The sequence below is a fragment of the Saccoglossus kowalevskii genome, chromosome 9 (genome assembly GCF_978046115.1).
Source record: "Saccoglossus kowalevskii chromosome 9, keSacKowa6.1, whole genome shotgun sequence".
Lineage (NCBI taxonomy): Eukaryota > Metazoa > Hemichordata > Enteropneusta > Harrimaniidae > Saccoglossus > Saccoglossus kowalevskii.
The window spans coordinates 28734743-28746810 of NC_140649.1; the positions used below are offsets into that span (position 1 = coordinate 28734743).

The window sequence follows — 12068 nt, forward strand, 5'->3', positions numbered from 1 at the left end:
TTTTGATGAAACTGTATTGATCATCCTCAGTGGGTTAAGCGTCTATAGCGACAACATCTCCACAAATGTCATCAAATATTCATATCACTAAATTGATATCATTATTATAATTTTTACACTATATCCTTGCTGGTAGTTTGACACATTTTGGAGTAGAATTCACACTGGTTTATTGTAAACAGACTAACTAATATTAGTCAAGCTAAACGCGTGGAATGACCAGTCATTCAAGTTTTGGTTTAGTATATTCGCAAAAATGACTTTTTTTGATGTTGGGTCCCCATCACAATAACTCAAAATCTCAGCACTGTGGAGCCCCTCTTCATCTCTCGGATTATAATGTATGCATATTATGTAACCATGGCAACACAAATTTTTGTATAAGTTTACGTTGTAGTAGTTATTAAAATGTTATAAACATAAATTTGCATAAGATTTAAATATTATCAGTGCTATTTGTATTTATGTCAAGATAGGTCATTATCTGTTCGTGATATCAACACTAATCTATTAGTACTATTTATCTAATATCAAGGTGAAGTATTGTATTCTCAACTTTTCTCATAAGAGATAATATTAATAATCTAATTAAAAAAAAGCTTGTGATTGAGTAGAACTGGAAAACTAAGTATCAATGTGATGTGTTACCATGGCAATTATTATTCATCTCTGGAATAAATGTACATTCTACTTATTATTCTGTAAAATTTTTTTCAATTTTATGTAATTAGGGAAACAATTCCGGTTTAGTTTAATGTGGAAGATATTCAAATGGAACTTTTGACCTGCAGGAATTATGCAAGCGCTGCCAGACAGTGATATAATTAATGTACTGTTATACAGTGTGTCACAGCTGTTGTTGCTGTTGTCACAACACACTGCACATGTCATGTTTTATACGGGTGCCATATCACGTATACAATTACATGTAAAATACATCGTTTATACATCATGTATACACAAATTCAAACTGTTGTTGTTAGTCTATGGGCCATTCATTTTTTTTTGGCAAATTTTGTATCAACTGTGGGGATTAATGATATGTGGTATCATTGTTCTGTGTGTGTATTTTTCAGAAACGTATACTGGACTGGTCAGATTAGTAGCTTGTAATTTGGAGAGGTCGAAATGCACCTGTTATTGTAAATTGTATTTTTAGTGGTTATGCTCGTATATGTGAATAATTATACGAACACAGTCAATACACAGTATAGAATAAACTTTGAGATAATTGGCTACTTCAGTTAACATACATGCCTACCTATATTTACACATTTAAGGATATCATGTCTATATGTTTACATTTTATTTTCACAATTATTTTATCACCAAATTGCTTAAAGTTAAGACTGGATCATGTGGATGTTAATTCAAATTGTAAATATATAGAGTAAAAGAATGATCTTAACAATGGATTTCTCTACATTATGTCGTTTGTGTGTGACACATTGAAATTTAATATGACAGAAAGTGATTTTAACCCTTTCCCTACATCTATAAAGAAATATAACATTTATCAATACAACTTTAGATGTTCATATGTTGAGACTTTCATTAAAATAATATGCCTATGAATATTAATTTATCAATATGGTGGATACTGATAAAAGCCAATGGTCTTGTAAATTTGAAATCCTATATGTTGGTACTGGTAAGTCATATGGCCATGGACGATGTGTAACTACTGTAACTGTGTGGCCCTAACACTGTATAGTCAAAGCTGTGTATAGCGACCACCCAAGGTACTATGGAGGTTAATTAATTTGTGATGGAAAATATAACAATAATATTTAAATGGCAGTTTGGTAAACTGAAGGTGGCAATAAAAATGAAATATTTTTTGTCTTCATTAAATTGAGACATACAGCATAGAGGCTAGTGTAAACTACAATGTATATTCTTCTAACATCAAATGCTGTCACAGGTCATTTTTGACGGTGGGCTTTATATGCAGGATGCATGTCTTTATTGAAAGGTGGTCACTAACACAGGTCTGACTTGTTTTTAGTTGGCTGCTGTATTTCCTCCAAGACTGTGTTTACAAATCTGAAAAGTCAGAACTGGGAATACTTTTCTAAACATGTTTGTAAGGTTCTCATCCTGTCCTATTAGCAACATTTTTTTTAATTATACATGTACTTATTATTGTATGGATCAATTTTATTAGATTTTAACTGTTTTCCCTGTCTGTATTCATTGTACCCAGTATCTTACAAGGATTTAATTGTGGCTAAAAATTATTCATATGCATTTAAAAAACATGATTTTCTGACTTCACATTTTCTGAAAATGTGAGCATGGTTTAATATACATGTAATGTGATGCAAGTTACAAAAGAAGCACAGGATTACCTGATTAATTTACTTCTGGTACTAGATGAACATTTCACTATGGCTGTGAATAACATGTGGTTTGTGTCAAGGTAATAACAGTATATCAAGAGAAGATGTTTTTTTTGTATTCATACCATACTGTCTGATTTATCTGAATAAATATGACTACTAGATTTGATTTACCTGAATGAAAGTGATCGTACTAGATTTGATTTGCCTGAATGAAAGTGATCGTACTAGATTTGATTTACCTGAATGAAAGTAATCATACTAGATTTGATTTACCTGAATGAAAGTGATCGTACTAGATTTGATTTACCTGAATAAAAGTGATGTACTAAGATTTGATTTACCTGAATGAAAGTAATCATACTAGATTTGATTTACCTGAATGAAAGTAATCATACTAGATTTGATTTACCTGAATGAAAGTGATCGTACTAAGATTTGATTTACCTGAATGAAAGTAATCATACTAGATTTGATTTACCTGAATGAAAGTGATCGTACTAGATTTGATTTGCCTGAATGAAAGTGATCATACTAGATTTCATTTACCTGAATGAAAGTGATGTATTAAGATTTGATTTACCTGAATGAAAGTAATCATACTAGATTTGATTTGCCTGAATGAAAGTGATCGTACTAGATTTCATTTACCTGAATGAAAGTAATCATACTAGATTTGATTTACCTGAATGAAAGTAATCATACTAGATTTGATTTACCTGAATGAAAGTGATGTACTAAGATTTCATTTACCTGAATGAAAGTAATCATACTAGATTTGATTTACCTGAATGAAAGTGATCGTACTAGATTTGATTTACTTGAATGAAAGTGATCGTACTAAGATTTGATTTACCTGAATGAAAGTGATTGTACTAAGATTTGATTTACCTGAATAAAAGTGATGTACTAGATTTGATTTACTTGAATGAAAGTGATCGTACTAGATTTGATTTACCTGAATGAAAGTGATCGTACTAGATTTGATTTACTTGAATGAAAGTGATCGTACTAGATTTGATTTACCTGAATGAAAGTGATTGTACTAAGATTTGATTTACCTGAATAAAAGTGATGTACTAGATTTGATTTACCTGAATGAAAGTGATCATACTAAGATTTGATTTACCTGAATAAAAGTGATCGTACTAAGATTTGATTTACCTGAATGAAAGTGATCGTACTAAGATTTGATTTACCTGAATGAAAGTGATCGTACTAAGATTTGATTTACCTGAATGAAAGTAATCATACTAAGATTTGATTTACCTGAATAAAAGTGATCGTACTAAGATTTGATTTACCTGAATGAAAGTAATCATACTAGATTTGATTTGCCTGAATGAAAGTGATCGTACTAGATTTCATTTACCTGAATGAAAGTAATCATACTAGATTTGATTTACCTGAATGAAAGTAATCATACTAGATTTGATTTACCTGAATGAAAGTGATGTACTAAGATTTCATTTACCTGAATGAAAGTAATCATACTAGATTTGATTTACCTGAATGAAAGTGATCGTACTAGATTTGATTTACTTGAATGAAAGTGATCGTACTAGATTTGATTCACCTGAATGAAAGTGATTGTACTAAGATTTGATTTACCTGAATAAAAGTGATGTACTAGATTTGATTTACCTGAATGAAAGTGATCATACTAAGATTTGATTTACCTGAATAAAAGTGATCGTACTAAGATTTGATTTACCTGAATGAAAGTGATCGTACTAAGATTTGATTTACCTGAATGAAAGTGATCGTACTAAGATTTGATTTACCTGAATGAAAGTAATCATACTAAGATTTGATTTACCTGAATAAAAGTGATCGTACTAAGATTTGATTTACCTGAATGAAAGTGATCGTACTAAGATTTGATTTACCTGAATGAAAGTGATCGTACTAGATTTGATTTACCTGAATGAAAGTGATCATACTAAGATTTGATTTACCTTAATAAAAGTGATCGTACTAAGATTTGATTTACCTGAATAAAAGTGATCGTACTAAGATTTGATTTACCTGAATGAAAGTGATCATACTAGATTTGATTTACCTGAATGAAAGTGATCATACTAAGATTTTATTTACCTGAATAAAAGTGATCGTGCTAAGATTTGATTTACCTGAATGAAAGTGATCATACTAAGATTTGCTTTACCTGAATGAAAGTGATCGTACTAAGATTTGATTTACCCGAATGAAAGTGATCATACTAAGATTTGATTTACCTGAATGAAAGTGGTCGTACTAAGATTTGATTTACCTGAATGAAAGTGATCGTACTAAGATTTGATTTACCTGAATGAAAGTGATCGTACTAAGATTTGATTTACCTGAATGAAAGTCATTGTACTAAATTTGATTTACCTGAATGAAAGTCATTGTACTAAATTTGATTTACCTGAATGAAAGTCATTGTACTAAATTTGATTTACCTGAATGAAAGTCATTGTACTAAATTTGATTTACCTGAATGAAAGTCATTGTACTAAATTTGATTTACCTGAATGAAAGTCATTGTACTAAATTTGATTTACCTGAATGAAAGTCATTGTACTAAATTTGATTTACCTGAATGAAAGTCATTGTACTAAATTTGATTTACCTGAATGAAAGTCATTGTACTAAATTTGATTTACCTGAATGAAAGTCATTGTACTAAATTTGATTTACCTGAATAAATATGACTACTAAATTTGATTTACCTGAATGAAAGTCATTGTACTAAATTTGATTTACCTGAATGAAAGTCATTGTACTAAATTTGATTTACCTGAATGAAAGTCATTGTACTAAATTTGATTTACCTGAATGAAAGTCATTGTACTAAATTTGATTTACCTGAATGAAAGTCATTGTACTAAATTTGATTTACCTGAATGAAAGTCATTGTACTAAATTTGATTTACCTGAATGAAAGTCATTGTACTAAATTTGATTTACCTGAATGAAAGTCATTGTACTAAATTTGATTTACCTGAATGAAAGTCATTGTACTAAATTTGATTTACCTGAATGAAAGTCATTGTACTAAATTTGATTTACCTGAATGAAAGTCATTGTACTAAATTTGATTTACCTGAATGAAAGTCATTGTACTAAATTTGATTTACCTGAATGAAAGTCATTGTACTAAATTTGATTTACCTGAATGAAAGTCATTGTACTAAATTTGATTTACCTGAATGAAAGTCATTGTACTAAATTTGATTTACCTGAATGAAAGTCATTGTACTAAATTTGATTTACCTGAATGAAAGTCATTGTACTAAATTTGATTTACCTGAATGAAAGTCATTGTACTAAATTTGATTTACCTGAATGAAAGTCATTGTACTAAATTTGATTTACCTGACTGCAATTCGATTGGACTCACAGACATATTTTAACCTCTATGACAAATCTGTCCTTTGCTAAATATTTCATGGCTGTTACCCCCCCCCACCCAGGCGCTGGAGGTTGTAACATTACAACCTCTAGCTCCTGCCCCCCCCCCCCCCATTATTTCTAATACTCTGCCAATTAGCTCCTTGTTGTAATATTAAATATTGTTGTGACATTTCTGGACGCTGAATGATCAAGTGCTGACGGTAGATGAAGTGAATTTTGCCACAGAAATAGCTATGACCGTTTTCTATGTTTTGGAATATAAAACAGATTGTGGCTTTTATCATCATTCTCCTGGAACTTGACTGATTGCTGTTGTTATTTATTATAGTTTTAAAAGATCGCAAGTAACTTTTACAATCAAGTGAGTCATATTTTACTTTTTTCCCTGATGAGTACCAATACGTATTTCCTCTGTAATATACATAATGTTTACCTCGCAAATTAAGTCTGTGACCATTTAGTCCGTGACCCAAAATGTTTTCAGACATCTGTAAAGCTATAGACCCCCAAAATATAAAAACAAATTCATTGATTTAACTATATCGAGCAACCTTAAAGGGCGGTGGTCGTCATGCCGCGTCCTGTTCGATATGGGACTCTTGGCGACGTACACAAGGCATGTAAAATACATTTTTTGTCTACATGGAAGTAGAGCACGCGCTGCGTGACGACCACCGCCCTTTAAATTCTAATTAGAATATAAATGTTTAGTTCTATCTTTTATTGTTTTATTACCCCACAATTAAGCAGGGTTATCAAAAATTGGTTAAAGACTCATTAGTTGTTCCTCTGCACGGAAATCTTTAGTAAAAGGCGAAAGATTTATACGGTCTGCAGAAAAACCAGAGTAACTAGCCATGTGGCTAGGTGTAGGCAGTGTATGATGACAGTCAACACATTGGATACGGTGAGTACCCAATGACATTGATGTAATTTCAAAAAAAATGAGTTTCAGTACATTCGCCTTGATTTATTATAATTACATTATACATTAAAGTACAATTTGTAATCTATATCCTTATAAGTTTTAAATATGACATACTTAAATATAAATACATATACAGCACATTTGCATACTCGTAACGCATGCGCAATTGTTCATTCCTCGGGGGGGGGGAACACTTGTGGTTGGACGGGTATCTGATATTAAGTGTATGAGAATGTGTCAAATGTGTGGGAACAAAATTCTCTCTGGGTAATTCATGTTTCGGCACGTTTTTCTCATTAAGTTTAATATCTTTTCCAGTGCAGTACGCCGTTGCTGTGGATCTAGCCTGGTTTACCTTCATATTGTTTCCCGAGTCCACGTAACAATAGGAAGTTAAGTAGGCTTCTAGGACCTTGGCAGTGAAGTTCGGATAGGAGTAACACTATATTAGAACTATGATTAAAGCGCAGTAGTCGTCGCGCTATGCATGTGCGAAATTTGTGTTGATAAACATTGATTTTCCCACAATCCAATGCGCACTACAAATGGAAATCACAAGTAATAGTATGAGGTTTGATCTGGGGGCGTTATGCACCGCCTGTTTACCGCCGGTAACTATTTCGATATCTTCCAATCACATGAACTTTACCTAATTAAAGCTTGGAAACGTTTGTACTCGTTGATCAGCGCAACAGTCAAAGTCGCCATCTTTGTTTATATGAGACCCATATATCTCGCACATGCGCAGCGCGACGACTACCGCGCTTTAATATACTATTTTCCCTTAGGCTTGAAATCAAACGTAAAAGTGGAACAAAGGTCATAGCATTGTGGTGACCTGCGCATGCGTCAGATGGCCATAGCGTGTCTTTGCCTTTGCGTTTTTAGCGTGTGTTGTTATTGTCGCTTGGGACTCTCGCGCGTGCACAGGTGAAGACCCCCCCCCCCCCCCCCCTCCGCTTCAAATCATCGCGTTAGATCCGACAAACGCGAAATTGATTTTTAGGCATTTCGTGTGTTACTACCGAGGCGTTACACCGTTATGTGTACAATTTTCAATTTTCATTATTAATATTACGGATATGTTCTTTAAGTTGAGTCTCACTCACCCAAATATGCCCTCCCACCAGCAATAGAATTGCTAGCTCCCTAATTTTCCGTGTCACCGCGCATGCGTTTGTGTTTTGTTGGGGTCAATACATATATACGGGAATCCAGAAAACATGGGCCAGTTGCCGTCGTATGTGCAGAGGTTCAACATAACCGGACATAGAATTTACAAATACAGCGAGAATCCGACAATCGCGGAACGCCACAGAATGGAATCGTTATACATGGACGCGTTGGAAGGGAACAACCACGACGAATTGGAGACACTTCTCAGGGCAGGTTTTCCAGTAGACTTTCAATTCAGAATCATTACAGGACCTCGCTGTTCAAGTTGTGGACCGTCAGCCCGTCGTAACCCACCCGACACGCCCCACTCCCACGCACATGCCTGGATTCATAGATATACCGTAACTCCGGCCAATGTAGCTATTATGGTATGCGGCAGGCTACGCTACCCTAAGTGCTTAGAAGTGTTGATAAAACACGGTCTAGATGTGAGCGAATGCGATAAAACGCGATACAAAGAACAAGACATGTATGCTGTATCAGGAGATTCAGAATTGCGTACTTCCCCGATGTATTGCGCCTGTAAAGCCACCAACAACAAAGCCATGCAGCTACTTTTAGACAATGGCGCACATGTCGAAGACGAACTTCTTTTTATGACGATCAATAATTACGACATCAATTACGATAACAAACAACATAGACAACAAATGTACGACATGCTCGACACTCTTCTTAAACATGGGGCTGATCCTAATAGTGTAAAGAGTCGGTGTAGGATAACATCCTTTCACTTCGCCCTTCAACGCTACCGTGACCTCTCTATTCTCCAACTTCTGCTTCGATATGGGGCAAACATTAATTCAGAATGTGGGCCAATACGCCTTGGAATGAAGGACCATTCTTGTGTTCCCATGTTGTTCTTTGCGGTTCGTGAAAGCAGAACAACTGTTAGTTGCTTAAGATTCCTTCTTGAACAAGGAGCCGACATCAATGCGATTAGTGACAGCAAACATACGCTATTACATTTCATATATGAACATTGGCGGTACCTTGGCACAAGTTCATGGGTTTCTCTGCTGCCTTTTCTTGTTCAAAGCATTCGTGATATCAATGCTGTAGACTCCGAAGGTTCGACGTCATTGGACGTGGCTCTCCGTGAAATGTGCAGCCTTTATCCGGAACCTTTTAATACCGCGTGTATGTGCGTTGTGGCCATGATCCGGAGAGGAGCAATACTCTGCAACACCACAAGCCAAACTATGCATGTATTTTTTTCAAAATCATATCCTAACATTACAGCAATGGGACTTATGGTTAATACTTTCCCAAATTGGAATTTTGACATTGATATTAACATAATTCGCGCTAATGCACGCGACAAATCCCCATCAACTTATTGTCAGTCTACAGAATATAATGAGGCCCAATATTTAAATTTCTGTGCAGATTTTGGCAAATTGTCAACCCAGCCTCGGTCACTACAACATCAATGCAGATGTATTGTTAGAACTATCGTGGTGACGAACTGCACAAACAAAATAAAAGCTTTGAAACTTCCCCAGAGAATCGAAGATTATCTTTTGCTTAACGAGCCATGCAGTTTCAGATGAAAGTCAACAACTTATGTCAGCACTCCTTTGCAATATAGAGAGGATAGTTTGAAATCATTGTCATGGTCACATTTGATCTGATCTTTGAATCGAGTGCAGAATCGAGTGCATGACGTGAAAAGTAGCTGACTCGTCAATAAACGATATTTAGAGTAGGTAAATAAACATTCTGAACAATGACATGACAATGAATTTACCATCAGTATATTATTATAATAATATAATATTTTATTAATTAAAGCCAATAACAATTTTTATGAAGATTTTTTATTAAAATTATTGTTTATAATGATATCGGGGAGTCGAACATATTACACTCAAATAATTTAATTTGTAATTTTGAAATACACTTAATGTAGATGAGATGGTAGTATGTATGCATGAAAATAATAGATGATTTTCCGTACAACTGCGAGATCTCGCGAGATGTATGAAAAACGCGCGTCGAACGTCTGCCGCAAAAATCGAACGATTTGATTTTGAACTAGAATTTCTTTATTTCGTAACTCACATCGACCGGCCGATCTTCGACAGAGGAATATTGCTTCCGAATACCCTTACTTAATCAAAATTGCCTATCATCAAATGTGGACAGCACATTATTAAACATGGAAATGTCCCCCAAAATACTTCGCGTTAGTCGAATCCCACGCGATGTTTGACGCCACTACGACGCTATGACCTTTGTTTGTCCTGTTTTTACGTTCGATTTCACGCATAACGCGTAATTCTCGCAGTGAACGGAAAATGGTCTATTTTCAAACATCAGAGGTGAAACATTTTAATTTTTGTGCTTTCACAAATGAATCAATCTCTATTATATTGAGTACCCATTTTCAATTTCATAAATCATCGTGTCCTCTTAATCAAATCTTTTCCATACCAATTATGATTATAAAATATACATTCATTTTTTGATAACTGATTTTGATCATAGTAGCAACGTAAATAAATATGGACAACCCAATAGATTTTAACATTTAATTTTTCCCATGACAGAGCCCTCTGTTGTTCGATACTTCCGCTGTACTGTCTTCGTGCATACTTTGCAGTATCCTCAGAATATGAGATAACGCAAATAAATAATTGGAAAATGCTCCGGCAAAAAAATTGCGAGTTACTGCATAGTAATACATCAATATAAAATCGATGAAACATTCGATAACACAAGCATACCCGTACATTATTGTCAATGTGTCGTTATAATAACTTCAAATTTTCTTGTTAAAGTTCAAGGCATAAAAACTGCAAGCCCCGCAGTACTACAATCCATCAACATATTTGTGTTACTGATTTAATAATGTGTCTCTTTCTCACTCGGTCGGTTTTATTTTGTCTATTCACTTATTTAATAAAGGGTGGTTTGAAGAATTATAATGTAACTGGCACCAGATCATACGGGTGCGAACACATTATTTACACAATACATATAAATATAGTTAATTTACGTAATCGGCAGAGAAACCTGTGTCATGACTGATTGGCTGTGTTAATGAATTCAGTTCGTCGTGTGTTACCATCGGTATACGCATGCGCATGAACCTAGAAAAAATATCTTTTAATGCACGGTTCTAGCCTGACATGTAGGCGTGAGTGGCGCCCTCGGCGACTGAATGGCATCAGACCTTACTGCGTTGGGGTTGGCGCACCGCGGAGGGCGCAACTTACGCGACCTTGTCAGGCTAGAACGGTTCCAGATTATTCAACTACACATTTTCCCATTAACTGACAATCTCTAACTGGAGAGGTCGGGGCTAGAAACTGGAACATGATATACAACAAAAGTAATAGGAAATATTTATAAAGTCATATATAAAAAACACGGCATGAAATCGCGTGTTTCCGGTACGGTTACACAACGGTTACATGGCGGTTATGCAGTGTAACCGACGCGTAACCGTCGGACTATGGGGGTGGCATATACCACGTTTATAACGTATACCAGCTACACCAGAACGGACATATTTCGCATCTAACTCAACCCCATGCAACAAAAATTGATACTATGTGTTCATTATGGTCCATTCCTCCTCGACGAACAAGTACATAAGTGAAAATTTAGTCAAAGACGAGAAAACTGCACAAGAAATTTGCCTTATTTACACGTATCGGCAATGCAAGCTGCCATGCGACTTCCCCTTCTGACGTCACAAGGGGAAGTTCTGTATGCAAATAAGAAGCTAATGAGGAGCCTCGTTTTAAAATACACAAAAATAAAGTTGCCGTAGATTGAGTTGAAAACACATTTTTTCACTCAAAAAAATAATTAATGCTTAGAAACATAAAAATTAATAATATTTATGTATCAATGGATAATTTTAGGCGTGAAATAGCAGCCATTTCACAGGCACTTTAAATAACCGCTGATTAGGTTGGACGGAAGAAACTTCAATGCAAAAATATACGCCAATTTACGTTGAAACTGAAACAACATATACAGCTGGGTGTTACTCAACACTAGGAAGTAAATTGTGTTATGTCAAGTGGACTCATATAGTTATAACAATTTAAAAATAAAATATAACACTTTGAAGGCATATGCAACATATAACCTGTTATTTTATTGTAACCAGGCGTGACGTTTTGAAAACAACGTTTTACCCGCATCTAGCAAGATTATGAAATGGTGGGCGTGCCAACACAACGGCGCCATCAAGACTAGATTGTAAA

General features: G+C 34.7%; 1 non-coding gene across 1 annotated transcript; it reads right to left on the reverse strand.

The window, feature by feature from the left end:
• Positions 1–6473: 6473 nt before the first annotated feature.
• Positions 6474–6592, reverse strand: LOC144361891 (U5 spliceosomal RNA). Its single transcript, XR_013422506.1, has one exon. It is a non-coding gene; the product is annotated as a U5 spliceosomal RNA (small nuclear RNA).
• Between the last annotated feature and the right edge of the window lie 5476 nt (positions 6593–12068).